Source organism: Canis lupus, chromosome X (assembly GCF_003254725.2).
Source record: "Canis lupus dingo isolate Sandy chromosome X, ASM325472v2, whole genome shotgun sequence".
Taxonomy (NCBI): domain Eukaryota; kingdom Metazoa; phylum Chordata; class Mammalia; order Carnivora; family Canidae; genus Canis; species Canis lupus.
The window spans coordinates 45,944,490-45,971,733 of record NC_064281.1 but is presented as its reverse complement, the minus strand read 5'-3'; the positions used below and the strand labels follow the sequence as shown (position 1 = coordinate 45,971,733).

Below are 27,244 nucleotides of genomic sequence, written 5' to 3'. Positions count from 1 at the left end.
AGGCTCTAATAATCTAATACATTCCATATGCTTTCCCTGAAGAAAACACTTTAGCCTCCTGTTCAGCTTCAATTATTTATTCTTAATTTAGACATATTTCCAACAATTTGTTTATCTGATTTTCCAATGTACAACAGATCAGAAGCAGCAAATTGTAAGACGGGTGAGACAAGGTGTAGGATCTATTATTAGAACCAGTCCGAGTAACAGCAGCAATAAGTAGCAGCTTAAAAGCTGCCTAAAATGGGCAGCTCTGGTGGCTCAGCAGTTTAGCGCCGCCTTCAGCCCAGGGTGTGATCCTGGAGACCTGGGATTGAGTCTCACGTCGGGTTCCCTGCATGGAGCCTGCTTCTCCCTCTGCCTGTGTCTCTGCCTCTCTCTTTCTCTCTCTCTCTCTCTCTTTCTCTCTCTCTTTCCCTCTTTCCTCTCTGTCATGAATAAATAAATAAAATCTTTAAAAAACAAAGCTGCCTAAAATCAGGGGAAAAGATATAAAGATTACTTTTTAAAAAGACCTAAGAACCCATATAGTATAGGGAGAAACTGCCCTGTGTAAACCAGTAACCCGTGTAAGTTTATTAATAAAGCACAAACCAATAATCAGTTCGTAAAATCATCAAGAACAGGTTCTGTAATGTTACATATTATGTACTTGGCAACGTGCTAAGTCAGCCCTTTGTATACGATGCTATGGATCCTCATAATAGTGCTAAAAGGTAAATATTATTTATCTTCATTTATAGATGAGGGAACAAAGGCTCAAAGAGAAGTGACTTGCAAAGGTTACATAGCTAGTAATGGGTGGTGCAAGAGTTTGAACCCAAGTCTCTCCAACTCCCAGTTCCTATGCTCTTTAAAAGACAAAATGGTAGAAAAATACGGTCTTAAAGATTAACATAAAATCTGGTTGAAAATTTAAAATTCAACTTCATTTTTTTAAAGATTTTATTTATTTATCTATGAGAGACAGAGAGAGAGAGAGAGAGAGAGAGAGAAAGGCAGAGACACAGGCAGAGGGAGAAGCGGCTCCATGCAGGGAGCCCAACATAGAACTTGATCCCAGGTCCCTAGGATCACAGCCTGGGCCAAAGGCAGCACTAAACAGCTGAGCCACCCGGGCTGCCCTAAAATTCAACTTTAAATGAAGATTAACTTATCCTAAACACTTCCTTGCTGAGCAATATCAGGTAAAGACTGGGTAGTGGCTTAATTGCATTACTAGGAGTCTAAACTCCTCAGTTGCATCTGCTGACTATTCTCATGGAAGTAAAGTAATGCTGGGGAAGTTGTAACTAAAAGTTAATGTTGGTGCAGCTCTTGGACAATTGTCCTAGAGAAATGAGAATCTAGAATAAAAGTTGGTACAGTTTGAAGTAGGCATAACCTTTACGAATATAATAGTCACCACTGAGGAGGACAGGATAAGGAGGAACTCTGTCAGGCTTCCAGGAGTGAGGAATAGCCCTGTTGAATGTGGAGAGGCATATAACAAGGCTCTGTCATCTCTAGCAAAGTTTCGTTCAAATCTCAACACTTTTCCAGAAACACAACATGAAATTGGACAAGGATATACCTCTAGATTCATGGGTAAAGTTGAACCTTTCTGAGAAATAATTCTGTTAAGAAGCAGTGAATTTGTTATCAGCTGTAATAGGGTATTTGAGTTAACCATGTGCCATCCTGATATGTAAAGATAAATAAGAACTAGTTTTTGTCCACTTGACAGAATAAGTCTAAAGTTTACTGGCAAAAGCAAATGAATAAGAATAGCTTGGGATTACAAAAAAGGATAGTCTTGGCTCAAACAAAAATACCAAAATATTATAAATTATGCTAAAATGATGTGATACTGGCATAAAAATTGATGTCATTGTTTTAGAGCAGATAATACTACGTAGTATCCTAGACACATGATAACTTAAAATATGCCAAAGGAAGCTTCACAAAACATGGATGGGAATAGATGAATTTTTAAATAGTTGTTGAGAGAACTGTACTGGTATTTGGGGAGAAAACATCAAGTATAGGCCTTCCTCACATAAATTCCAGGTGGATTTGTTACAGAGATAAAGGTAAAGGAAAAAAGATAAAAGATAAAATAAAAACTAAGCAATGACTTAAATGATCTTGAGAAAAGAAAGGAACTTTTTAAATGAAAAGCCTCAAGTCAGGGCAGTACCAAAAAAACAGTATCAGGGAAGGCAAACACCTCTGTTGACAGTGACTGCTATACACCATGCTAAAAATTTAACTGATAGATCTGGGCAGTAAGACAATCATAAAGCGCTTTGATAAGCTGTCTTATATTCCTGGGGCTCTGAAAGATTGTCTATATCCATAAAGCTATATACACACTCGAGAAACTGGAGAGACTCCCAAATACATGTTCCTACCAGGCTGAACATGAAACTTGCACAAGGTAAAAATAAAAGCCTGACTTATAACTGCCTAAAATTTTAATGCATGCCCTAAGCTACACTTAAATCCCCTTGGCAAAAGTGGAAGCTTTATTGGGTCAAGATGTTTCTGCACAACCTCTGACTAATTGTTGGCTGACCAATAAGCTATGCTGATCCAAGGGAGATGTTTAGGAAGCTAGGCTTAAAAATGCAAAGAAGAGTTAAAAATAAAAAGAAAAATCTTAGCAGGTGTATCAGGTCACATTCTGCAGTAGAGACAGGCTCTGCAAAATCAGTCCAGACATGTCACTAAACTAACAAAGTAGCAGCAACAACAGTGTTTGGGAGGGTTGCTACAATATATGATTGAAACTAGCTGATGTGTACAAAAAATTATGAGACTTGCAAAGAAATAATAATGTTTGGCTCATACACAGAACAAAAAGCACTCAATAGCAACAGTGTCTAAAGGAGTATGGATGTAGAACATAGTAAATAAGGACTTTTAATACCTACAATAAATACATTCAAAGAACTAAAGGAAACCATATTTTAAACATTGAAGTATGATAAAAATGACCCATCAAGTTGAGAATAGCAATAGAGAGATAGAAATTACAAAAAGAAACCAAGTAGATATTCTGGAATGGAAAAATACAATAATCAAAATGAAAAATTAAAGGAAGAGGCTCATTAGTAGATTTGAGCTGAGAGAAGAAAAAGATCAAGGAACATGAAGATAGACCAATAGAGATTATCCAATCTGAAGAACAGAATGTAAAAAAAGAATTATTAAAAATGAAACTAAGAGAGCTATAGGACATCAAACATACTAACATATACATAATAGGTGACCCAAGAGAGAGGAGGATGTTTAGAAAAAATATGTGAAAAACTAAGAATTGAAAACTTCCCAAATTTGGTGAAAGACATAAATCTACGCATCTAAGGTCAAAAACTCCCAAGTATCAACTCAAAGATCCACACTTAAACACTGTTAAAAGATAAAGACAGTCTTGAATGAAGCAAGAGAAAAGCAATTTATCACGTACAAAGGAATCAGAAGAAGATTAACAATAATCAAAAACTGGAAGCAACCTGTTTCCACTGATGGATACATTGATAAAATGTGGTATATACATACAATGGAATATTATTCAGCCTTAAAAAGGGAGGAAATTCTGACACATGCTACAATGTGTCTGAACCTTGAACACATTATACTTAAGTGAACTAGCCAGTCAGTAAAAACAAATCTGGTGTGATTTAATTTATATGAGTAGTCAGATTCAGAGACAGAAAGTAAATTGGTGATTTCCAAGGGGCTAGGTTGGAGAAATAGGGAGTGTTTAGTGGGCATGAGTTTCAAGTTGAGAAGAATAAAAAATTATGCAGATGGATGGTGATGATGGTGTAAATGTACTTAATGTAATTAATACCACTGTAAATGTACACTGAAAAATTACTAACATGGCAATTACCATATATGTTTTACCACAAGAGAAAAAAGGTACATAAGGGGTAGAACGCTTCCCCTTCCCATAGTACAGAGTAAGGAGGTTAACAGACTCTCTCCCCAGCAAAATTGCAACTAACCTGGTAGAAATTTTTTTTAATCATTTAACCCTTAGGCATATATAACCAAGAAGATAAGGTTTCCTTCTCCTCCCAGCTCTCGTTTTTAGGTTATGGTTTCACCCAGGAAGGAAAATATTGCCATTTCTCATCAACTCCAGCCCTTTGTCCAGGTAGGCATAGTAAAGAGGATCACCCACCAATCCGCCACTCAGGGCAGAAGCTCTAATCTAGGGGCAGCATGCCAAGAATACTTTGGGCCCCAATCATTCCCACCCCAGCAAATGTGTGGAAAGAAGTTTCCACACTGGGAAGATCAAGCCAAAAAGAGTAGGGGCTGCCAACTACCCCACCCTTTTTCAATGCACACTTACAGAGCAGGTGTGTCACTTGTCACTCTGGAAAAAGCAGCCTCAGCATGGTGCAATGAGTGGTTCTTTTCAGGGAGAAAGTAGACCATAAGAATGAGGAGCTCTACACCTTCCTGAAGGGACTGTCTTTAATTGAAGCAGAGCATGGAGAATTCCATACCTAAGAGCATATTGAGAACAATAAGTATCTTGATGAGCAATTAAGAGGAGGCTGGTAGCTCCATGATATGAGCAGAACACCAGGGCATCCATATGTTTTATAGAGAAAACCAGGGAAAGAAACAGCCAAGAACCCTCCTAGGATCACAGTCAACTCTGGGGATCAGGAAGGTTGTATACATACACCTGATGGCACCCACTCAGGAGAAATCAGAACAGGACATGGGACAGACTTCAAAGCATTCCCCTAAACCACCTAGAGACCATCAATACAGGGCATATGCCTCACTGGCACAAGGAACTGAAATACTACCTCTGATACAAGCATCAACTGAACAATAAGCTTCTCTGACCCAGAGGCAACTCCTCGGAAACCAGGTTTAGCATAAAATAAAACTTACCACTGCCAGACTAGAAGATTATGAATACCCAAAGTTATGCCTTCTTAGCAAAGATCAGAGAATGAACCTCCAAACTAATATTCTTTCACTGAATATGGGCAAAAATGTGTAAACTCCCTGAACTATGATAGCTGCCTTACTCTACACTTATATGCAATGGGAAAAGGTATAAATCTAACTGGCTAAGAAGGCTTAAGCATAATAATTGACCAGTTAGTGGCTTATGCAGACCCAGGGGGAACATCTAGGTTGCCAGGCTAAAAGAAAAACAAGCAGAGACATCAGTAGAGACATCAGAGGCTGCATCCTACATATTTCAGAAATAGAACTAACAGAATTAGTGCAGCTAAGTCACTAAATAAACAAGAGAACAACAAGCAAACATCAACCAACCCTGGGCTGGAGGGTGGGGTCAGTATCCACTGTTGTTATAATATATTATCTAAAATATCCAGTTTTCAACAAAAATTTCCAAGGCACTCTAAAAAACATGCAAGCAAGACCCACTCACAGTAAATAGAACAGGCTTTTTAAAAAGCCTACATACTTTGTTGAATATTAATTGACCATACAGTTGAGGGCCTATTTCTGGGTTCTCTATACTGTTCCATTGATCTATGTGTCTGTTTTTGTGCCAGTACCACACTGTCGTGACGATCACAGCTTTGTAGTACAACTTGAAATCTGGCATTGTGATAGCCCTGGCTTCAGTTTTCTTTTTCAGTATTCCCCTGGCTATTCAGGGTCTTTTCTGATTCCACACAAATCTTAAGATATTTGTTCCAACTCTCTGAAGAAAGTCGATGGTATTTTGATAGGGATTGCATTGAACGTGTAAATTGCCATAGGTAGCATTGACATTTTCACAATATTAATTCTTCCAATCCATGAGCATGGAAATTTTTCCATCTCTTTGGGTCTTCCTCCATTTCTTTCAGAAGTGTTCTGTGGTTTTGGGAGTATAGATCCTTTACCTCTTTAGTGAGGTTTATTCCTAGGTATCTTATGCTTTTGGGTGCAATTGTAAATGGGATTGACTCCTTAATTTCTCTTTGTTCAGTCTCAGTGTTCGTGTATAGAAATGCCACTGATTTCTGGGCATTGATTTTGTATCCTGCCACACTGCCAAATTGCTGTATGAGTTCTAGCAATCTTGGGATGGAGTCTTTTGGATTTTCTATGTACAGTATCCTGTCATCTGTAAAGAGGGAGAGTTTGACTTCTTCTTTGCCAATTTGAATGCCTTTTATTTCTTTCTGTTGTCTGATTGCTGAGGCTAGGACTTCTAGTACTATGTTGAATAGCAGTGGAGAGAGTGGACATCCCTGTCTTGTTCCTGATCTTAGGGGAAAGGCTCTCAGTTTTTCCCCATTGAGAATGATATTCGTTATGGGCTTTTCATAGATGGCTTTTAAGATGCTGAGAAATGTTCCCTCTATCCCTACACTCTGAAGAGTTTTGTTCAGGAATGGATGCTGTATTTTGTCAAATGCTTCCTCTGCATCTATTGAGAGGATCATATGGCTCTTGTTTTTCCTCTTGGTGATATGATCAATCACGTTGATTGTTTTATGAGTGTTGAACCAGCCTTGCATCCTGTGGATAAATGCCACTTGGTCATGGTGAATAATCTTCTTAATGTACTGTTGGATCCTATGGCCACATGCAGAAGAATGGAACTAGACCATTCTCTTACACCATACACAAAGATAAACTCAAAATGGATGAAAGATCTAAATGTGAGACAAGAATCCATCAAAATCCTAGAGGAGAACACAGTTGAACTCAGCCACAGCAACTTCTTGCAAGATACATCTGTGAAGGCAAGGGAAACAAAAGCAAAAATGAATTATTGGGACTTGATCAAGATAAAAAGCTTCCGCACAGCCAAAGAAACAGTCAACAAAACTAAGAGACAACCTACAGAATGGGAGAAGATATTTGCAAATGACATATCTGATAAAGGGCTAGTATCCAAGACTTAAAAAAAACTTATTGAACTCAACAGCAAAGAAGCGAACAATCCAATCATGAAATGGGCAAAAGACCTGAACAGAAATTTCACAGAGGAAGACATAGACATGGCCAAGAAGCACATGAGAAAATGCTCCACATCACTTGCCATCAGGGAAATACAAATCAAAACCACAATGAGATACCACCTCACACCAGTGAGAATGGTGGAAATTCACAAGACAGGAAACAACAAATGTTGGAGAAGATGTGGAGAAAGGGAAACCCTCTTGCACTGTTGGTGGGAATGTGAATTGATGCAGCCACTCTGGAAAACTTTGTAGAGGTTCCTCAAAGAGTTAAAAATAGAGCTACCCTATCACCCAGCAATTGCACTACTGGGGATTTACTCCAAAGATACAGTTGTGATGAAAAAACGAAACACCTGCACCCCAATGTTTATAGCAGCAATGTCCACAATAGCCAAACTGTGGAAGGAGCCTCAATGCCCATCAAACGATGAATGGATAAAGAAGCTGTGGTATGTGTATACAATGGAATATCAGTCAGCCATTAGAAACAACGAATATGGGGCAGCCCGGGTGGCTCAGTGGTTTAGCGCTGCCTTCAGCCCAGGGCGTAATCCTGGAGACCCTGGATCGAGTCCCATGTTGAGCTCCCTGCATGGAGACTGTTTCTCCCTCTGTCTCTCTCTGTGTGTCTCTCATGAATAAATAAACTCTTAAAAAAAAAGAAACAATGAATTCCCACCATTTGCTTCAATGTGGATGGAACTGCTGGAGGGTATTATGCTAAGCGAAGTAAGTCAGTCGGAGAAGGACAAACATTATATGGTTTCACTCATACGGGGAATATAAAAAAAATAGTGAAAGGGATTATAGGGGAAAGGAGGTATAATGAGTGGGAAAAATCCGAGAGGGTGACAGAACATGAAAGACTCCTAACTCTGAGAAACGAACAAGAGATAGTGGAAGGGGAGGTGGGCGGGGGAATGGGGTGACTGGGTGACAGGCACTGAGGGGGCACTTGATGAGATGAACACTGGGTATTATACTATATGATGGCAACTCTCCAATAAAAAATATACAAAAAATAAAAATTAAAATTTTTAAAAGCCTACATAGGAGACTTAACAAAGACTTAAAAGCAGTTATTTAAAAAATGTTCAGGGACGCCTGGGTGGCTCAGCGGTTGAGCCTTTGGTTTAGGGCGTGATCCTGGTCCCGGGATCAAGTCCCGTATCGGCCTCCCTGGGAGGAGCCTGCTTCTCCCTCTGCCTATGTCTCTGCCTCTCTCTCTGTATCTCTCATGAATAAATATAGAATCTTTAAAAAAAAAAAAGTTCAAAGAACCAAATGAAACCATGCTTAAAAGAATTAAAAGAAAACATGACAGTGTCTCCTCAAATAGAGAATTATCAATAAAGACTAAATATTAAAAAGAACCAAGCGAGTATGCTGGAGTTGAAAAGAACAGTAAACCAAATTGAAAAGTTTACTAGAGATCAACAGTAGATTTGAGCTGGCAGAAGAAAGAAGCAGCAGACTTAAAGACAGATTAATACAGATTATGTAGCCTAAAGAGCAGAAAGATAAAAGAATAAGGAAAACTGAACAGAGCCTTAGAGGAATGAGTGACACCATTAAGTGCACCAACATTCGTGTAATGGAAGTACCAGCAGGAGGGAGCTGGAATAAAAAAGTATTCTAAAAAAATGGCTGAAAACTTCCCAAAGTTGACAAAAAAAACCCACTTTATTTTATATATCTAAGAAGAGATGAGCTCAAAGAGAACCGCACTAGACATATCGTAGTCAAAATGGTGAAAGCCAAAGATAAAAAGAGCATTTTGAATGCGGTAAGGAAAGACTAATCACATGCAAGGGAACCACAAAGATTAGATTCTCATCAAAAACAATGGAGACCAGAAAGCAGTGGGACAGCATAATTCAATGTGCTTAAATATAAAACTCTCAGCTGCCAACTTTATATGCAGTAATACTATGTTTCAAACATGAAAGCAAAATAAAGACATTCACAAGTAAACTGAGAAAATGTGTTGCCAGCAGACTTCCCTTTTAGGAGATACTAAAGGAAGTTCTACAGGCTTAGAGCAAGTAATAACAGGCAGTAATTCAAATTCATATTAAAAAAAGACAACACCAGTAATGGTAATTATGTACATAAATTATGTACGTAGAATAATTGCATAGTCCTTTTTTAAAAAGTTATTGCATCAAACAATACGTATATAATTGTATTGTCGAGCCTATATCATATAGAAGTATATTCAACAACATCAGCAAAAAACAAAGTGTATGGGAACAAAGATGTATTGGAGTAAGAAAATGACACCAAATGGTAAATTCACAAGTAGAGAACTAGAGATAATTAGGTTAACACAACAAAAACTATGAATATGTCCATGTTCTCTCAACTCTTTTAAAAATAAGGTTGTGTAAAGTATAATTATGACAATATATTCTTGGGGGTTTTTTTATTCTTGGGTTTGTACAGATGTAACATGTATAACAATAATACCACAGAAATGAGGGGAGGGAATGGAGGTACATAAGAATAAAATTTTGATATTACACGGGAATGAAGTTAGTGTATATGTGAAGCAGATGCTATTAAGTTGTACATTACAAGCCCTAGAGAAAATAACTCACAAGTGTAATTTAAAAATTATTAAAGGAATTAAAGTGTTACACTAGAAAAAAATCCACTTAAGACAAAGAAGGACGAGTGGATTAAATAACACGAGACATATAGAAAGCAAAATGACAGGTGCAAATTAATAATAACATTAAACTTGAGTGGACTAAAAATCCAATCAAAAGGCAGAGATTGTCAGATTAGATGAGAAAACAAAATTCAGCTGTATGCTGTCTGCAGGAAACACAGTTTAGTTTGAAAAATATAAATAGATGGAAATAAAAGGATGGGAAAATACAAAAACAACAACCATAAGATTGCTGGAGGGGCTATAATAATACCAGACAATAAATATTAAGACAATAAAATGTTACTAAGGACAAAAGGGAATACTAACAGAAATGAAGGGAAAAACAGACAATTCGAGAGTAATAATAGGAGACTTCAATACTCAACTTTCAAAAATGGATAAAACTATACAAAATATCAACAGGGAAATACAATATATGATCTTATGTGTATAAAATCATAAACACTCTACAAAAATGCTGTTAGAACTAATAAAGGAATCCAGCTAAATAGCAAGATACAAAGTCAATGCACAAAAAACAATTGTTTTTCTATAAATGAACATTGAACAATACTTAAAGCAAATGACAAAACCAACTCCATTTATGATAACATTGAAAAAATAAACACATAGGAATTAATTTCACCAAGTACATAAAAGACTTGTACAATGAATACAAAGTGTTGCTAAAGAAATTTCAAAAGACCTAAATAAATGGAAACACATCTCGTGTTCATGGATTGGGGGACTTAATATAATTAGAATGTCAATACTACCCAATGTGATTTATAGATTCAGTGCAGGCCCTACCAAAGTCCCAATGACCTTTTGTGAAGAAATAGAAAAACCTATCCCTAAAATTCATATGGAATCTCACAAGACCCGAATAGCCAAAACAATCTTGAAAAAATAAAACTGAAGGACTCAAACTTCCTGATTTTAAACTTATTACAAAACCACAGTAATCAGAACAGTATGGTATTAGCATAAAGATAGATGTATAGACCAGTGGAATAGAATAGAGACCCCAGAAATAAATTCTCACATATGTGGTCAAATGATTTTTTGACAAGGGTGCCAGGATCATTCAATGGGGACAGGACAGTCTTTTCTCTCTTTTTTATTTTTTCATTTTTTAAAATTTTTATTTTTATTTTATTTTTTTAAGATTTTATTTATTAATGAGAGACACACAGAGAGAGAGAGAGGCAGGCAGAGACACAGGCAGAGGGAGAAGCATGCTCCATGCAGGGAGCCCGACATGGGACTCGATCCAGGGTCTCCAGAATCACACCCTGGGCCGAAGGTGGCCCTAGACCGCTGAGCCACCTGGGCCGCCCTCTCTCTTTTTTAAAGATTTTATTTGTTTATTCATGAGAGATGCAGAGAGAGAGGCAGAGACATAGGCAGAGGGAGAAGCTGGCTCCCTATAGGGAACCTGATGTGGAACTCGATCCCAGGATCACGACCTGAGCCAAAGGCAGACACTCAACCACTGAGCCACCCAAGTGCCCCCAGGACAGTCTTTTCAACAAATAGTCTTGGGAAAACTGGATATCCGCATGCAAACAAATGATGTTGGACACTCACCAAACACACATATAAGAATTAACTCCAGTGGTTCAAGGACCTAAAACAATGAAACTCTTAGAATGAAACATGGGAAAAGTTTCACAACATTGGAGTTGGCAACAGTTTCATGGATAGGACACCAAAGACACAGATAACAAAAGAAAAAATACACAAATTGTACTTAATGAAAAAATTTTAAATGTATGTCAGAATACACTGTTTACATAGTAAAAAGATCACCCACAGAATGGAAAAAAATATTTGTAAATCATATCTGATAAGTGATTAACATCCAGACTCTGTAGAATCTATTGGAATCCTAGTGCACTGTTGGTAGGAATATAAAGTGGTATAGCCACTTTGGAGAAAGCAGCTCTTTCGGTGGAGCATGTGACTCTTGATTAAGAGGGTTGTGAGTTCGAGCCCCATGTTGGGTATAGAGATTACTTAAAATCATTTTAAAAAGATACGAGATACCAATTTACACCCATTAGTGTGGGTATAATAAAAAAGACAAGAAGTGTTGGTGGGGATGTGGAGGAATTGGGACACTGGAAGTAAGAATATAAAATGACACATCCACAAAGAAACATTCACAAATATATATATATATATATATATATATATATATATATATATATATATTTATTTATTTATATATTTATATATATTCAAAAATATATAGCGCTATTCATAACTGCCACAAATGGAAACAACTAAAATTTTCATCAACTGATAAATGGGCTATGTTATATTCATACAATAAAATGTTCATTCAGATATAAAAAGAAATTAACTACTAATTCATGCTACAACATGGATGGACCCCCCCCCAAAAAAAAAATTAGGCTAAGTGAAAGGCACCAGTCACAAAAAGACATCTATCATGCAATTCTATTTTTTTAAGATTTTATTTATTTATTTATTCATGAGAGACAGAGGCAGAGACACAGGCAGAGGGAGAAGCAGGCTCCATGCAGAAGCCCGACATGGGACTTGATCCCAGGGCTCCAGGATCACGCTCTGGGCCGAAGGCAGGCACTCAGCTACTGAGCCACCCAGGGATTCCCCATGCAGTTCTATTTATATGAAACATTCAGAATAGGCAAATCCAAAGATTTGTGTTTGCCAGGGTCTTAGGGGAGGGGCAGGTGTAGAGTGACTGCATGAATTCAAGATTTCTTTTGGAGGCAAGTTAAATGTCCTGGAATTAGATAGTGGTTACGGTTATATAACCCTGAGAATATGCAAAAAAAAAAAAAAACACTGAATTGTACCCATTTGATACATGAAATGTATAGTATGTTAATTTATCTCAATAAACCTGTAAAATGGAAAGGAAAGGAAAATAGATTGCCAGATAACCAAAGACTAAGAGAATTTATCACTACTGCCTTGCATTATAGGAAGTATTAAATGATGTCCTTCAATTTTATGTCCTGAAACCATAAAATTCCTAGAAGAGAGCACAGGCATCAGCCATAACAACATTTTTCTAGATATGTCTCCTGAGGCAAGCGAAACAAAAGCAAAAATAAACTATTGGGACTACATCAGAATAAAAAGTTTCTGTACAGCAAATGAAACTATCACCAAAACTAAAAGGCAATCTACAAAATGGAAGATGATATTTACAAATGACATATCGATAAAGTGTTAGTATCCAAAATATATAAATAAAAAAAACAAAATATATAAAGAACCTATACAACTGAATACCTAAAAAACAAATGATCTGGTTAAAAATAGGCAGAAGAAATGTACAGACATTCTCCAAAGACATCCAGGTTGCCAACAGAAACATGAAAAGATGCTGAACATCATCATCAGTGACCAGGGAAATGCAAATCAAAACTACAATGAGATATCATCTCACACCTGTCAGAAAGGCTTAAAACAAAAACACAAGAAACAACAGGTGTTTGTGAGGATGTGGAGAATAAAGGAACCAGCTTGCACTGTTGGTAGGAATGCAAACTAGTGCAGCCACTATGGAAGACAGTATGAACATTCCTTTAAAAATGAAAAATAGAACTACCATATGATCCAGTTATCACACTACTAGGTATATACCTGAAGAATACAAATCACTAATTCAAAGTGATATATGCATCGTAATGATTATTGCAGCATTATTTACAATAGCCAAATTATGGAAGTAGCCCCAGGGTCCATTGATAGATAAATGAATAAAGATGTGGTATTTATATAAAATGGAATATTATTCAGCCGGAAAAAAAGAATTATTTTGTATCAATAATTTTTTGTTGTTGTTAACCTTTATTTTTTTTAAAGATTTTATTCATTAATCATGAGAGACATACAGAAAGAGGCAGAGTACAAAGCAGAAGTAGAAGCAGGCTTTTTGGAGGAAGCCTGATGAGGGACTCTATCCCAGGACCCTGGGATCACAACCTGAGCCAAAGGCAGACACTCAACCACTGAGGCACCCAGGTGCCCCTGTTAGCCTTTACTTTAAAATTTACTTCAAGTATTTTAGCTTGTATTTTCTAGATTTTCACCATTCCACTTTGCATGATCATAGATTAGGAAATGCAAACTAGGTATTTTGGAAGAAAATTACTTATTATTAATATAATATTGCTTACAATGTGATTTAATTTGATTGTCTTATGATCTGAAATGTAACAGTTTGGGTTAAATGTGTGTGAAAAGCAAATTTAAGCATGTCTAAATTCATAACCCTGATGAATGAACAAGGTATGAGATAGCTCACTCGTCACACTCCTTTGAACACCTCACCAACCTAGCATGATCACTGATGTTTCCTCTTTTTTTTGTGATAATGTATTTTATTTATTTTAAAAGTCAGTCTCTCTTTCTGTCTTTTTTTTTAAATAAATTTATTTTTTATTGGTATTCAATTTCCCAACATACAGAATAACACCCAGTGCTCAATCCCGTCAAGTGCCCCCCTCAGTGCCCGCCACTCAGTCACCCCACCCCCCACCCACCTCCCCTTCCACCACCCCTAGTTCATTTCGAATTGTTAGGAGTCTTCCATGTTCTCTCTCCCTTTCTGATATTTCCTACCCATTTCTTCTCCCTTCCCCTCTATTCCCTCTCACTATTATTTATATTCCCCAAATGAATGAGAACATATAATGTTTGTCCTTCTCCGATTCACTTATTTCACTCAGCTTAATACCCTGCAGTTCCATCCACGTCGAAGCAAATGGTGGGTATTTCTCATTTCTATTGGCTGAGTAATATTCCATTGCCTACATAAACCACATCTTCTTTATCCATTCATCTTTCGATGGACACCGAGGCTCCTTCCACAGTTTGGCTATTGTGGACATTGCTGCTATAAACATCGGGGTGCAGGTGTCCCGGTGATTCATTGCATCTGAATCTTTGGGGTAAATCCCCAACAGTGCAATTGCTGGGTTGTAGGGCAGGTCTATTTTTAACTCTTTGAGGAACCTCCACACAGTTTTCCAGAGTGGCTGCACCAGTTCACATTCCCACCAACAGTGCAAGAGGGCTCCCTTTTCTCCGCATCCTCTCCAACATTTGTGGTATCCTGCCTTGTTAATTTTCCCCATTCTCACTGGTGTGAGGCGGTATCTCAATTGTGGTTTTGATTTGTATTTCCCTGATGGCAAGTGATGTGGAGCATTTTCTTATGTGCTTGTGGGCCATGTCTATGTCTTCCTCTGTGAGATTTCTATTCATGTCTTTTGCCCATTTCATGATTGGGTTGTTTGTATCTTTGCTGTTGAGTTTAATAAGTTCTTTATAAATCTTGGAAACTAACCCTTTATCTGATACGTCATTTACCAATATCTTCTCCCATTCTGTAGGTTGTCTCTTAGTTTTGTTGACTGTTTCTTTTGCTGACAAAAGCTTCTTGTCTTGATGAAGTCCCAATAGTTTATTTTTGCTGCTTTTGTTTCTTTTGCTTTTGTGGATATATCTTGCAAGAAGTTACTGTGGCCAAGTTCAAAAAGTTCTCCTCTAGGGTTTTGATGGAATTTTGTCCCACATTTAGATCTTTCATCCATTTTGAGTTTATCTTTGTGTATGGTGAAAGAGAGTGGTCTAGTTTCATTCTTCTGCATGTGGATGTCCAATTTTCCCAGCACCATTTATTGAAGAAACTACTTTCTTCCAATGGATAGTCTTTCCTCCTTTATCGAATATTAGTTGACCATAAAGTTCAGGGTCCACTTCTGGGTTCTCTATTCTGTTCCATTGATCTATGTGTCTGTTTTTGTGCCAGTACCACATTGTCTTGATGACCACAGCTTTGTACTACAACCTGAAATCTGGCATTGTGATGCCCTCAGATATGGTTTTCTTTTTTAAAATTCCCCTGGCTATTCGGGGTCTTTTCTGATTCCACACAAATCTTAAAATAATTTGTTCTAACTCTCTGAAGAAAGTCCATGGTATTTTGATAGGGATTGCATTAAATGTGTAAATTGCCCTGGGTAACATTGACATTTTCACAATATTAATTCTGCCAATCCATGAGCATGGAATATTTTTCCATCTCTTTGTGTCTTCCTCAATTTGTTTCAGAAGTGTTCTATAGTTTTTAGGGTATAGATCCTTTACCTCTTTGGTGAGGTTTATTCCTAGGTATCTTATGCTTTTGGGTGCAATTGTAAATGGGATTGACTCCTTAATTTCTCTTTCTTCGGCCTCATTGTTAGTGTATAGAAATGCCACTGATTTCTGGGCATTGATTTTGTATCTTGCCACGCTACCGAATTGCTGTATGAGTTCCAGCAATCTTGGGGTGGAGACTTTTGGGTTTTCTATGTAGAGTATCATGTCATCGGCGAAGACGGAGAGTTTGACTTCTTCTTTGCCAATTTGAATGCCTTTAATGTCTTTTTGTTGTCTGATTGCTGAGGCTAGGACTTCCAGTACTATGTTGAATAGCAGTGGTGAGAGTGGACATCCCTGTCTTGTTCCTGATCTTAGGGGAAAGGCTCCCAGTGCTTCCCCACTGAGAATTATATTTGCTGTGGGCTTTTCGTAGATGGCTTTTAAGATGTTGAGGAATGTTCCCTCTATCCCTACACTCTGAAGAGTTTTGATCAGAAATGGATGCTGTATTTTGTCAAATGCTTTCTCTGCATCTAATGAGAGGATCATATGGTTCTTGGTTTTTCTCTTGCTGATATGATGAATCACATTGATTGTTTTATGAATGTTGAACCAGCCTTGTATCCCCGGAATAAATCCTACTAGGTCATAGTGAATAATTTTCTTAATGTGTTGTTGGATCCCATTGGCTAGTATCTTCTTGAGAATTTTTGCATCCATGTTCCTCAGGGATTTGGTCTGTAATTCTCCTTTTTGGTGGGGTCTTTGTCTGGTTTTGGAATGAAGGTGATGCTGGCCTCATAGAACGAATTTGGAAGTACTCCATCTCTTTCTATCTTTCCAAACAGCTTTAGGAGAATAGGTATGGTTTCTTCTTTAAACGTTTGATAGAATTCCCCTGGGAAGCCATCTGGCCCTGGACTTTTGTGTCTTGGGAGGTTTTTGATGACTGCTTCAATTTCCTCCCTTTCCTGGTTATTGGCCTGTTCAGGTTTTCTATTTCTTCCTGTTCCAGTTTTGGTAGTTTGTGGCTTTCCAGAAATGCATCCATTTCTTCTAGATTGCCTAATTTATTGGCGTATAGCTGTTCATAATATGTTTTTTAAATCGTTTGTATTTCCTTGGTGTTGGTAGTGATCTCTCCTTTCTCATTCATGATTTTATTAATTTGAGTCTTTTCTGTCTTCTTTTTAATAAGGATGGGTAATGGTTTATCTATCTTATTAATTCTTTCAAAGAACCAACTCCTGGTTTTGTTGATCTGTTCCACAGTTCTTCTGGTCTCGATTTCGTTGAGTTCTGCTCGAATCTTTATTAACTCTCTTCTTCTGCTGGATGTAGGATCTATTTGCTGTTTTTTCTCTAGCTCCTTTAGGTGTAAGGTTACTTTTGTATTTGAGTTCTTTCCAGTTTTTGGATGGATGCTTGTATTGCGATGTATTTCCCCCTCAGGACTGCTTTTGCTGCATCCCAAAGATTTTGAAGGGTTGTATCTTCATTCTCATTAGTTTCCATGGATCTTTTTAATTCTTCCTTAATTTCCTGGTTGACCCTTTCATCTTTTAGCAGGATGGTCCTTAACCTCCACGTGTTTGAAGTCCTTCCAAATTTCTTGTTGTGATTTAGTTCCAATTTCAAGGCATTATGGTCTGAGAATATGCAGGGGACGATTCCAATATTTTGGTATTGGTTCAGACCTGATTTGTGACCCAGTATGTGGTCTATTCTGGAGAAAGTTCCATGTACACTTGAAAAGAATGTGTATTCAGTTGAGTTTGGATGTAAAGTTCTGTAGATGTAAAGTTCTGTGTGAAATCCATCTGCTCCTGTGTATCATTTAAAGCTTCTTTGGAGATGTTGTGTTTAGAAGACCTATCGAGCGTAGAAAGCGCTAGATTGAGGTCACCAAGTATAAGTGTATTATTATCCAAGTATGTCTTAATTTTGGTTATTAATTGATATATTTGGCAGCTCCCACATTCTGGGCATATATATTGAGGATTGTTAAGTCCTCTTGTTGGATTGATCCTTTAAGTATGATATAGTGTCCCTCTTCATCTCTCACTACAGTCTTTGGGGTAAATTTTAGTTTATCTGATATAAGGATGGCTACCCCTGCTTTCTTTTGAGGACCATTTGAATGGTAAATGGTTCTCCAACCTTTTATTTTCAGGCTGTCAGTGTCCTTCTGTCTAAAATGAGTCTCTTGTAGACAGCAAATAGATGGGTCCTGCTTTTTTATCGAGTCTGACACCCTGCGCCTTTTGATGGGGTCATTAAGCCCATTCACGTTCAGAGTTACTATTGAAAGATATGAGTTTAGTGTCATCATGATATCTATTCAGTCCTTGTTTTTGTGGATTGTTCCATTGGACTTCTTCTTAAAGGGGAATTTTAAGAGTCCCCCTTAAAACTTCTTGCAGAGCTGGTTTGGAGGTCGCATATTCTTTCAGTTCCTGCCTGTCTTGGAAGCTCTTTATTTCTCCTTCCATTCTGAATGAGAGCCTTGCTGGATAAAGTATTCTTGGTTGCATGTTTTTCTCATTTAGGACCCTGAATATATCCTGCCAGCCCTTTCTGACCTGCCAGGTCTCTGTGGAGAGGTCTGCTGTTACCCTAATACTCCTCCCCATAAAAGGTAGAGATGTCTTGTCTCTTGCTGCTTTAAGGATCTTCTCTTTATCTTTGGAATTTGCAAGCTTCAGTATTAAATGTCGATGTGTTGAGTGGTTTTTATTGATTTTAGGGGGGATCTCTCTATCCCCTGGATCTGAATGCCTGTTTCCCTTCCCAGGTTAGGAAAGTTTTCAGCTATGATTTGTTCAAATACATATTCTGGCCCTCTGTCCCTTTCGGCGCCCTCGGGGACCCCAATTAAACGTAGGTTTTTCTTCCTCAGGCTGTCGTTTATTTCCCTTAATCTGTCTTAATGGTCTTCTAATTGTCTCTTTTTTCCTCAGTTTCCCTCTTTGCCATCAACTTTTCTTCTATGTCACTAGTTCTTCCACCTCGTTAACCCTCGTCGTTAGGACTTCTAGTTTGGATTGCATCTCATTCAATTGATTTTTAATTTCTGCCTGATTGGATCTAAATTCTGCAGTCATGAAGTCTCTTGAGTCCTTTATGCTTTTTTCTAGAGCCACGAGTAGCTGTATAATAGTGCTTCTGAATTGGCTTTCTGACATTGAATTGTAATCCAGATTTTGTAACTCTGTGGGAGAAAGTACTGTTTCTGATTCTTTCTTTGGAGGTGAGGTTTTCCTTCTAGTCATTTTACTCAGTGCAGAGTGGCCAAAGTAAGTTGTATTGGGAAAAGGGGAAAAAGAGAGAAGAGAAAGAAGAAAAGGAAAAGAAAAAAAGAAAAAGAGAAGAAAAAGAGAAAAAAAGTGGGGAGAGCAAACAGAAATCAAAAAGCAAAAAAAAAACCCAAGGGGGAGTATCCTCTGATTCTGTATACTGTAAGTCCCTTGACTTCCCCTGGAACTTTCCAGTGCTTCTTGGTCAATAATTTGTTTTTCCCCTGTCCGTCTAGCTGGTCTCCTGGGGGAGTGGCCTGTTGTGCTGATTTTCAGGTGTTAGAGCTTGGGGGAGCTGCTCAGCCCCCTGCCTGGTGCAGGGCTCAGTGAGTGATGTTTAAGCTGCTTATCCCGTGAGGCCCCTGTGAGGCTCAGTGGGGGTTGTTTACCCTGTGAGGCCCCAGGAGGAACAACCACAGTAGCGCTGGCCAGCTCTGAAGCCGTGAATTCAGCTCCCGCAGTGACTAAGGAGCTCTCAGTCTGCAGGGGCCTGGATGCTCCAGGGTCGAGGCCGCTGATCTGCTCAGCTTGGGGCAGGAGTGTCCTTGCTGTCCTGTGCCCTCTTGGCCTCTGCCTGTCCCTGGGGGATCCTGGGCTGTTTCTCCGGCGCCCTGTGCTCCCGGGCCTGCGCTGTTGAATTCGCGCTCCCAGCCGCGCAGCCCCCTCTCCACGGAGCCGCTGCCTGAGCCCCTCCGAGCTGCTCTCGGGGCCGCGCAGCCCCCTCTGTGCGGAGGCTCTTCCTCTGTGGGAGCTGCCTCCGAGCTGCTCCCGGGTCCAGCTGTGAGCATGCTGCAGCCCTTTAGGGAGCTCAGCGCACTCTCCCTGGGGCGCAGGTGCTCTGTTAGTGTCCCATGGAGCCTGTGGGCATCCCCGCCCTCCTGGGGTCCTACTCTAACTCCCTGCGAGCGCCTTTCCCTCCGGGAAGATTGGTGGAAGCGGGATCCCTGGGTGGCGCAGCGGTTTAGCACCTGCCTTTGGCCCAGGGCACGATCCTGGAGAACCGGGATCGATTCCCACATCGGGCTCCCGGTGCATGGAGCCTGCTTCTCCCTCTGCCTATGTGTCTCTCTCTCTCTCTGTCTCTCTCTCTCTCTCTCTCTGTGACTATCATAAATAAATAAAAATTAAAAAAAAAAGATTGGTGGAAGCTCCTGCTTCTCAGGGACAGACAGGGCTTTCCTGTCCTGGGGACACTCGCTCCGGCCTTAGCCTGGCTCCTCACGGGGCCTCTCCCCCTTGGATGCCTTTTGTTTCTTTATTCCCCCCCCACCATCTTCCTACCTTGATAGAAGCGCGAACTATTCTCACTGTAGCTTTTCTCTCTTTAAATCTCAGGCCGAATTTGTAGATTTTCAGGATGATTTGAAGGTTATCTAGGTAATTTGGTGGGGACAGGTGACTTGGGGACCCTACTCTTCCGCCATCTTGCCCTCACTGATCTGTATTAATAATTATTATTAATTATTATTATTATTTAGTATTATTTTTATTATAGCACATTATTTTGTATTTTGAATTATTTAGTATTAATCTAATATCTTGCTGTTTGCAACATCCTGGATGGAGCTAGAGAGTATAATGCTAAACAAAATAAGTCAGTCAGAGAAAGACCAGTACCATATGATTTCACTCATATATGGAATTAAAAAAAAAAAAAATCCCCACAGAATCGTAACTAAAGGGAACAGATAGTTACCAGAGGTGAGGTGGGTAGGGGGATGGATGAAATAGGTGAGGAGGATTAAGAGTACATTTATCTTGATGAGCAATGAGTAGTAAATAGAATTGTTAAATCACTATATTGTACACCTGCACCTAATTTAACACTATATTAGCTATGCTGAAATTAGAATTTTAAAAAACAACATAAATATATAAAACATAACAAAATTAAAAAATAAATGGTGTCCTTTAGACTGAAAGGAAATGACACCAAAAGGATAAATAATGACCACCTGTCTAAGTAGTTGCATAGGTAAATATAAAATGTTGTATAAATATATCTTTTCTTATTTATTCATTTAATTGAATTTTAAAAATTTTATTTTTAAGTAATTTCTCCACCCAACATGCAGTTCAAACTCAAAACCCCAAGATCAAGAGTTGCATGCTCCCCTGACTGAGCCAGCCAGGCTCCCCTCATATAACTAATTTAAAAGACAACTGCATAAAGCAACAGTTATGAAATTGTGTGTTGGTGTTAAAGGTATAATATATATGGCAGCACAAGGGAGGGTGGAAAGAAGAGAACCATTATAGGAGCAGTTTTTCTATATGCTACTTAAATTATTTAGTATTAATTTGAAATAGTGTGTAAATTAAGATATATACTGTAATCCATGGAGCAACCACTATAAAAATTACCAAAAATACAGAAAAAAAAGATTTAAAATGCTACACTGGAGAACATCTCATAGAAACAGTAAAAGAGGAACAAACAAAAAAGCAAAGAAAGGGGAGGTGTGAAACCTATACATCTAAACATAACTACATCAAATGTAAATGGATTGAACAATCAAAAGGCAGAGATTATCAGATCAGGTAAAAAGCATAAACTGAGCAAGAGATATGCTTTAGATTCAAAGACACAAATAGGTTGAAAGGAAAAGAATACAAAAAAAAAATACCGTGCAAATAGTAACTATATGAGAATTGTAATGGCTATACTGATATCAGATAAGATAGACATTAAGACAAGTAATGTTACTAGATAATTAAGAACATTTTGTAGTGATAAAAGGGTCAATTCATTAGGAGTATATGCCAATTATATGTACTCCTAGCAGCAACACCCCAAAGTGCATGAAGCATAAACTGAGTTTAAGAATGAAATACATTTAAAAAAAAAAGAATGAAATACATTTCAACAATAATAGTTGAAGTCTTTCAATACCCTACTCTCTCTTTTTTTAAGTATTTTATTTATTTATTCATGAGAAACACAGAGAGAGAGAGAAAGAGAGAGAGAGAGTCAGAGACATAGGCACAGGGAGATGCAGGCTCCCTGCAGGGAGCCTGATGCAGGACTCAATCCCAGGACCCCGGAGATCACACCCTGAGCTGAAGGCAGACGCTCAACCTCTGAGCTACCCAGGAGTCCCTAATACCCTACTGTCAATAATGGCCATAAGTAAACAGAAAATCAGAAAAAAAATATGGAAGACTTTACCAACATTATCAACCAACTTGACCTGATGTGATAAAAATGATGAGTTCAAAAAAAATGATGAGTTCAGATCCTTATATACACAAAAATTACTCAAAATGGATAATAGATCAAAATGTAATAATTAAAATTATAAAACCTATGAAAGAAAACAGGAATTTTTCTGATTTGGCATTAGATGATGATTTCTTAAGTACAATAACTATAAAGCTCAGTCCATTAAAAAAAAGTGGATCTCATCAAAATACCAACTTGCATTTCAGAAGCTACCATTAAGAAACCGAAAAGACTAGCGACAGAGGGAGGAAACGTTTCCCAATCATATATCTTATAAAGGACTTGTATCTGGAATATATAACGAACTCTGAAAACTTACAAGAAAACCAATAACCAATTTAAAAATGAGTAAATGAGAGGCACCTGGCTGGCTCAGTCAGTAGAACATGCAACTCTTGATCTCAGGGTCATGAGTTCAAGTCCCAAGTTAGGTGTGCAGCCTACTTTAAAAAAATAAACCCCTCTAAAAATGAGTAGATGTGAATAGGCATTTTGCCATAAACGATAAAGGATTGGAACAGAAGGACATGAAAATATTCTCAACTTGAATAATCATTTGCATTTCACAAATTTAAACCACAATGAAATATCACTCCACTCAGGTAGAATGATTATAATAAAAAAGACAATAATATATGTTGGTCAAGGTGTGGAGAAACTGGAATTCCCTCATACATTGCTGGTGGGAACTTAAGTGGTTATAGCTACTTTGGTGATTAGTTTGGCATTTTCTTAAAAGGGTAAACACAAATGTCTCATATAACTTATTTATGCTGGGTATCTGCCCACAAGCATCAAAAAGATAGGTCCACACAAAGACTTGGACATGAATGTTCATAGAGACATTACTCATAATCAAAAAGTGGAAATAGGGTAGCCCGGGTGGCTCAGCAGTGGGCAGCCTGGGTGGCTCAGTGGTTTAGTGCCTCCTTAAGCCCAGGGTGTGATCCTGGAGACCCGGGATTGGGTTCCATGTTGGGCTCCCTGCTTGGAGCCTGCTTCTCCTCTGCCTGTGTCTCCACCTCTCTCAAGTATCTGTCAACTGGTAGATGGATAAAGAAGTGGTATATCCATCAATGAAATATTACTCAGCAATAAAATCAAACAAATTACTGATACATGCCAGAGCATGTAAAATCATTATGCTAAATGGTGCTAAAAGAAATCAAAGAAGGAAAGTTCATGAACTAGAAGACTTACCACAGTCAAGCTGTCATTTCTCTTCATATTGACCTATAGGTTTAATGTCATTTCTATAGGCTTAATAGGCAAGGGTTTTTTTGTAGGCATAGATGAACTTCAAAATTTATATTGAAAGGCACAGGTCTTACAGTTAGCTAAAACAATCTTTATAAAGAAGAAAAAAAGGGTGGAAATCACTCTACCCAATATTGAGGCTTAGTATGGAGCTAAAGTAATCAAGACAGTGGAGATATTTGCTAAGGGACAAACACATAGGTTAATGGAAGAAAATAAAGAACCCAGAAATAAAACCAAACAAATTACTGATTTTTGGCAGAGGTGCAGAAGCAATTCAGTTAAAAAAGGATAGGCTTTTCAACAAATGGTAGTGGACCAGTGGGCCTTCCATAGGCCAAAAAAAATAAAAATAAAACAAAACCCCAAAAAACAGACAAAAAATTTTTTTAAAACTTTGACTTAAACCTCATACCTTATACAAAAATTAACTCAAAAGACTTAAATATAAACATAAAACAGACTTAAAACAAAACATAAAACAAACATAAAACAAAACACAGACTTAAATATAAACATAAAATTATACAAGTTTTAGAAAAAATATAGTCTTCAGGATATAGGGCAAGGCAGAGTTCTTAGACTTATAACCAAAAGCACAATTCATTGAAGGAAAAATTAATGAATTGGACCTCCTTAGAACTAAACTCTTTTGCCAGTTGAGGCTCTTTTCTTCCTTCCTTCACTGTCCCATCCACCCCTCAGCCCAGGTCCCCCACTCCTCCCCAGCAGACCCTCCTGCTGGGACTTGGTTCCTGGCACCAGCTCCCCTGTGGCCGGGCAATGAGTTGGCTAGCACCTGGGGGAGGGGGGGAGGGGGGGGGCGACAGGTCCAGACTGGGAAGACACCTGGTGCTAACAAAGTAAGCTGCTGTCTGCAAGAGAATGGAGCAGGCAGGTAGAACAGATGTAGCCCAGATGGTCAAGCATGGGGCAAGGAAGATAGAGCCAATTGTATGGAGCCCAGCTGAAATGAACTGGCTTCCTTGAGTGTGCCCAAGTCCTGGTACCAGGCCTCTGTCCCAGCACTGAGGTTTTCCTCACACATGAATGCCTTGATCCTGGGCTGGATGTGTACCCCTACTCCTGGACCAAGGAGAACCTCCTTTGCGAGAAGAAAACATTTACTTATTTGGCACATGAAGCTGAGCTACAGGCACTGACTTTGGCCCTAGGAACATCAAGATGATTTTTGATCATCCTGAGAAAAATGAGCATTGTCCTCTAGGCCCAATAAAGCAAATATTTTCCTATAGAGAATAGTGCTGGTTCCTGAGGACTTGAAGGGCCTGCAGCCCCAGGGTGGGTAGCCAAAGATAGTCTTGTTTTCCTGCTCAGAACAGAGTGGCTGCCTTGAATGCCTCTTTCATTATGATTCACACCAACTTGAAGAGTTGGCCTTCTATTTTCAGTCATCTGTGTGTGGAAGGAGAAAGGAGTTGCTGTGATTCCCTTAAGTTGTAAACCATAGAATTCCAGATGTTGAGAAGTTTGGAAAAACAGTCTATGACTTCAAGCAGCACCCAGAACCCCACCTCAGCAGTCCCCGGGGCCCAGCCAAGGCCAAGCCAGAGGCCTCCTTCCAGGTGTGGAACAAGTACAGCTCTTCCAAAAACCTTACCTCTAGGCTGCAGAAAATATGGAGGAATTATCTGAACGTGAAGGACTATAAAGTGTCTTATAAGGGGCTAGGGTCTGACGGTCAAGTTCAGTGCAGAGGCCCTGCACTACCACCTCTGGGACCATGTGAATATATCCATAGTAGAGGCCACAGATTTTCCCTTCAACATTTCCGAATGGGTTTCCTGCCCAAGGAGAACGTTAGGACCAAGGCTGGGCCATGGGGCAGGTTTGCTATTATCTCATCAGCAGGATCTCTGAAGTCCTCCCAGTTGGGCCAAGAAATAGATGATCACAGTGCAGTCCTGAGGTTTAATGAGGCATCCACAACCAGTTCCTCCCAAAATGTAGGCACAAAAACTACCATTCGCCTGATGACTCTCAGTTGGTCACCTCTGCAGAGCACTTCCTCAAAGACAGTTTGTACAGTGAGGGATTCCTGATTGTTTGGGACCTGTCTGTTTGCATTCATATTATCTCAAAGTGGAAACAGAGCCCTGATTACAGCTTTTTTGAGAACTGTAAGAGCTGTTGCAAGCTACATCCTGATCAGCCCTTTTATATCCTCAAGCCTGAAATGCCTTGAGAGCTGTGGGACATCATTCTTGAAGTCTCCCCAGAGGAAATTCAGCCAAATCCCCTATCCTCTGGGATGCTTAGCATCATCATTATCGTGATGCTGTGTGACCAAATGAATACTTACAAGTTTCTCCCATCCAAGGCAAGCCTTGGAGTGTGCTACTACTACCAGAAGTTCTTTGGCCGTACCTGTACAATGAGTACCTACCACCCACTCCTCTTTGAGAAAAATTTGGTGAAGCACCTCAACCAGGGCACAGACAAGGACATTTATCTGCTTGGCAAAACTATACTGCCTACCTTCCAGGGAATTCCCTGCTGAGCCTGGGCTCCCTGGTCAGGTCTCCTTGCCCTTCTCCTCCAAGCCTGGGCAGGCCACATTCCCTAATAATCACAGGCTGTACTGTGGGCCTTCTGTCAGTATGAGTCACAGGCTGCAGGAATCCAACAGCAAGCAGCCAGGTCCAGCCTTCCCTGTAGCTGCAGAGGTTTGTAAACCCAGATCCTCCTGCCACACACTTGTACACACATACCTAGCTTTCTTTCCACACACAGGTAAATGCAAGATCCACCTTTCCCATTTGGGCTGCCACAGCTGGGCTGTTTCCCCCTACCGGAATGTTATTCTCACAAACCAGCACTCTGTATTACTTGAAATCTGCACCTAGACACTAATTTCATGTGTTAAAGAAGTTCTCCAAAATTATGATTGTGCCCAGGCATAGGGTGCCTCGGGGTGGGGGGGTGGCCAGTAGTGGTACAGGACATAGGAAACATGATCAGTTCTTCCAGAACAAAATTACCCCCAAGGTCCATGCCCCTGGAGGAGGTGGTGTTCTATTAGTCTAGCTGGTTTGGTGGGCCCTTAACATGGGTGCTTATGAGCAAAGGGTCTTGACGAACCCACAACCATCTCCATATGGAGAGGAGAGGCACAGAAGGGCACAGTCTCCATCTTCCAGTTCCCCACAGTTCAGTGGAAGAGAGACAGGGAAGATTCAGTTTGTTTGGTGAATAGGGTTGGCGGAGGGGGTGTTGTGGAGAGGCCTACTTGCCATGCTGTTTGCCAGCACACTTAGGAAGGGGCATACTCGTGCTGTGTCTGTGTTTGGCGAGGGCTTCACAGAGCTGGGGCTGTGGAAGAAATTTTAGAGGAAGAGGAGAAACCTGTCAAGCAGCTATTTGAGTCATTTAAATTGCATTTTCTTTTCTGCCTTTGTTGCCGTATTCATTCTCTAAGGTCTGCCTGAACTTGAAGGCGCAAATCATTTCTTGAGGGAACTCCTAACCCTGTCTGAGGCAGCAAGTACGGCCCCATGGTAGACACTAGGCAAGCCAGCTGCCAAAACTCAGATTTGTCCAGGTTCACCCTGGCCTGACCCTACCCTGCAGCTGGATTTGCATACCATGTCCACTGCTTCCCTGTTAATGCCCCGCTCCCCCTCCTGACTGCCATCATATTTTCCCTTTGAAAGGAGTAGTTTTTCCCCCTCTCTCAAATTGCTTTTAA

General features: G+C 39.4%; 1 protein-coding gene and 1 pseudogene across 3 annotated transcripts in view; both read left to right on the top strand.

The window, feature by feature from the left end:
* Positions 1-27,244, top strand: part of FAM120C (family with sequence similarity 120C) — a 162,796-nt gene that overhangs the window by 101,752 nt on the left and 33,800 nt on the right. The gene's annotated exons all lie outside the window — the stretch shown is intronic.
* Positions 691-26,056, top strand: LOC112673184 (beta-galactoside alpha-2,6-sialyltransferase 1-like; annotated as a pseudogene).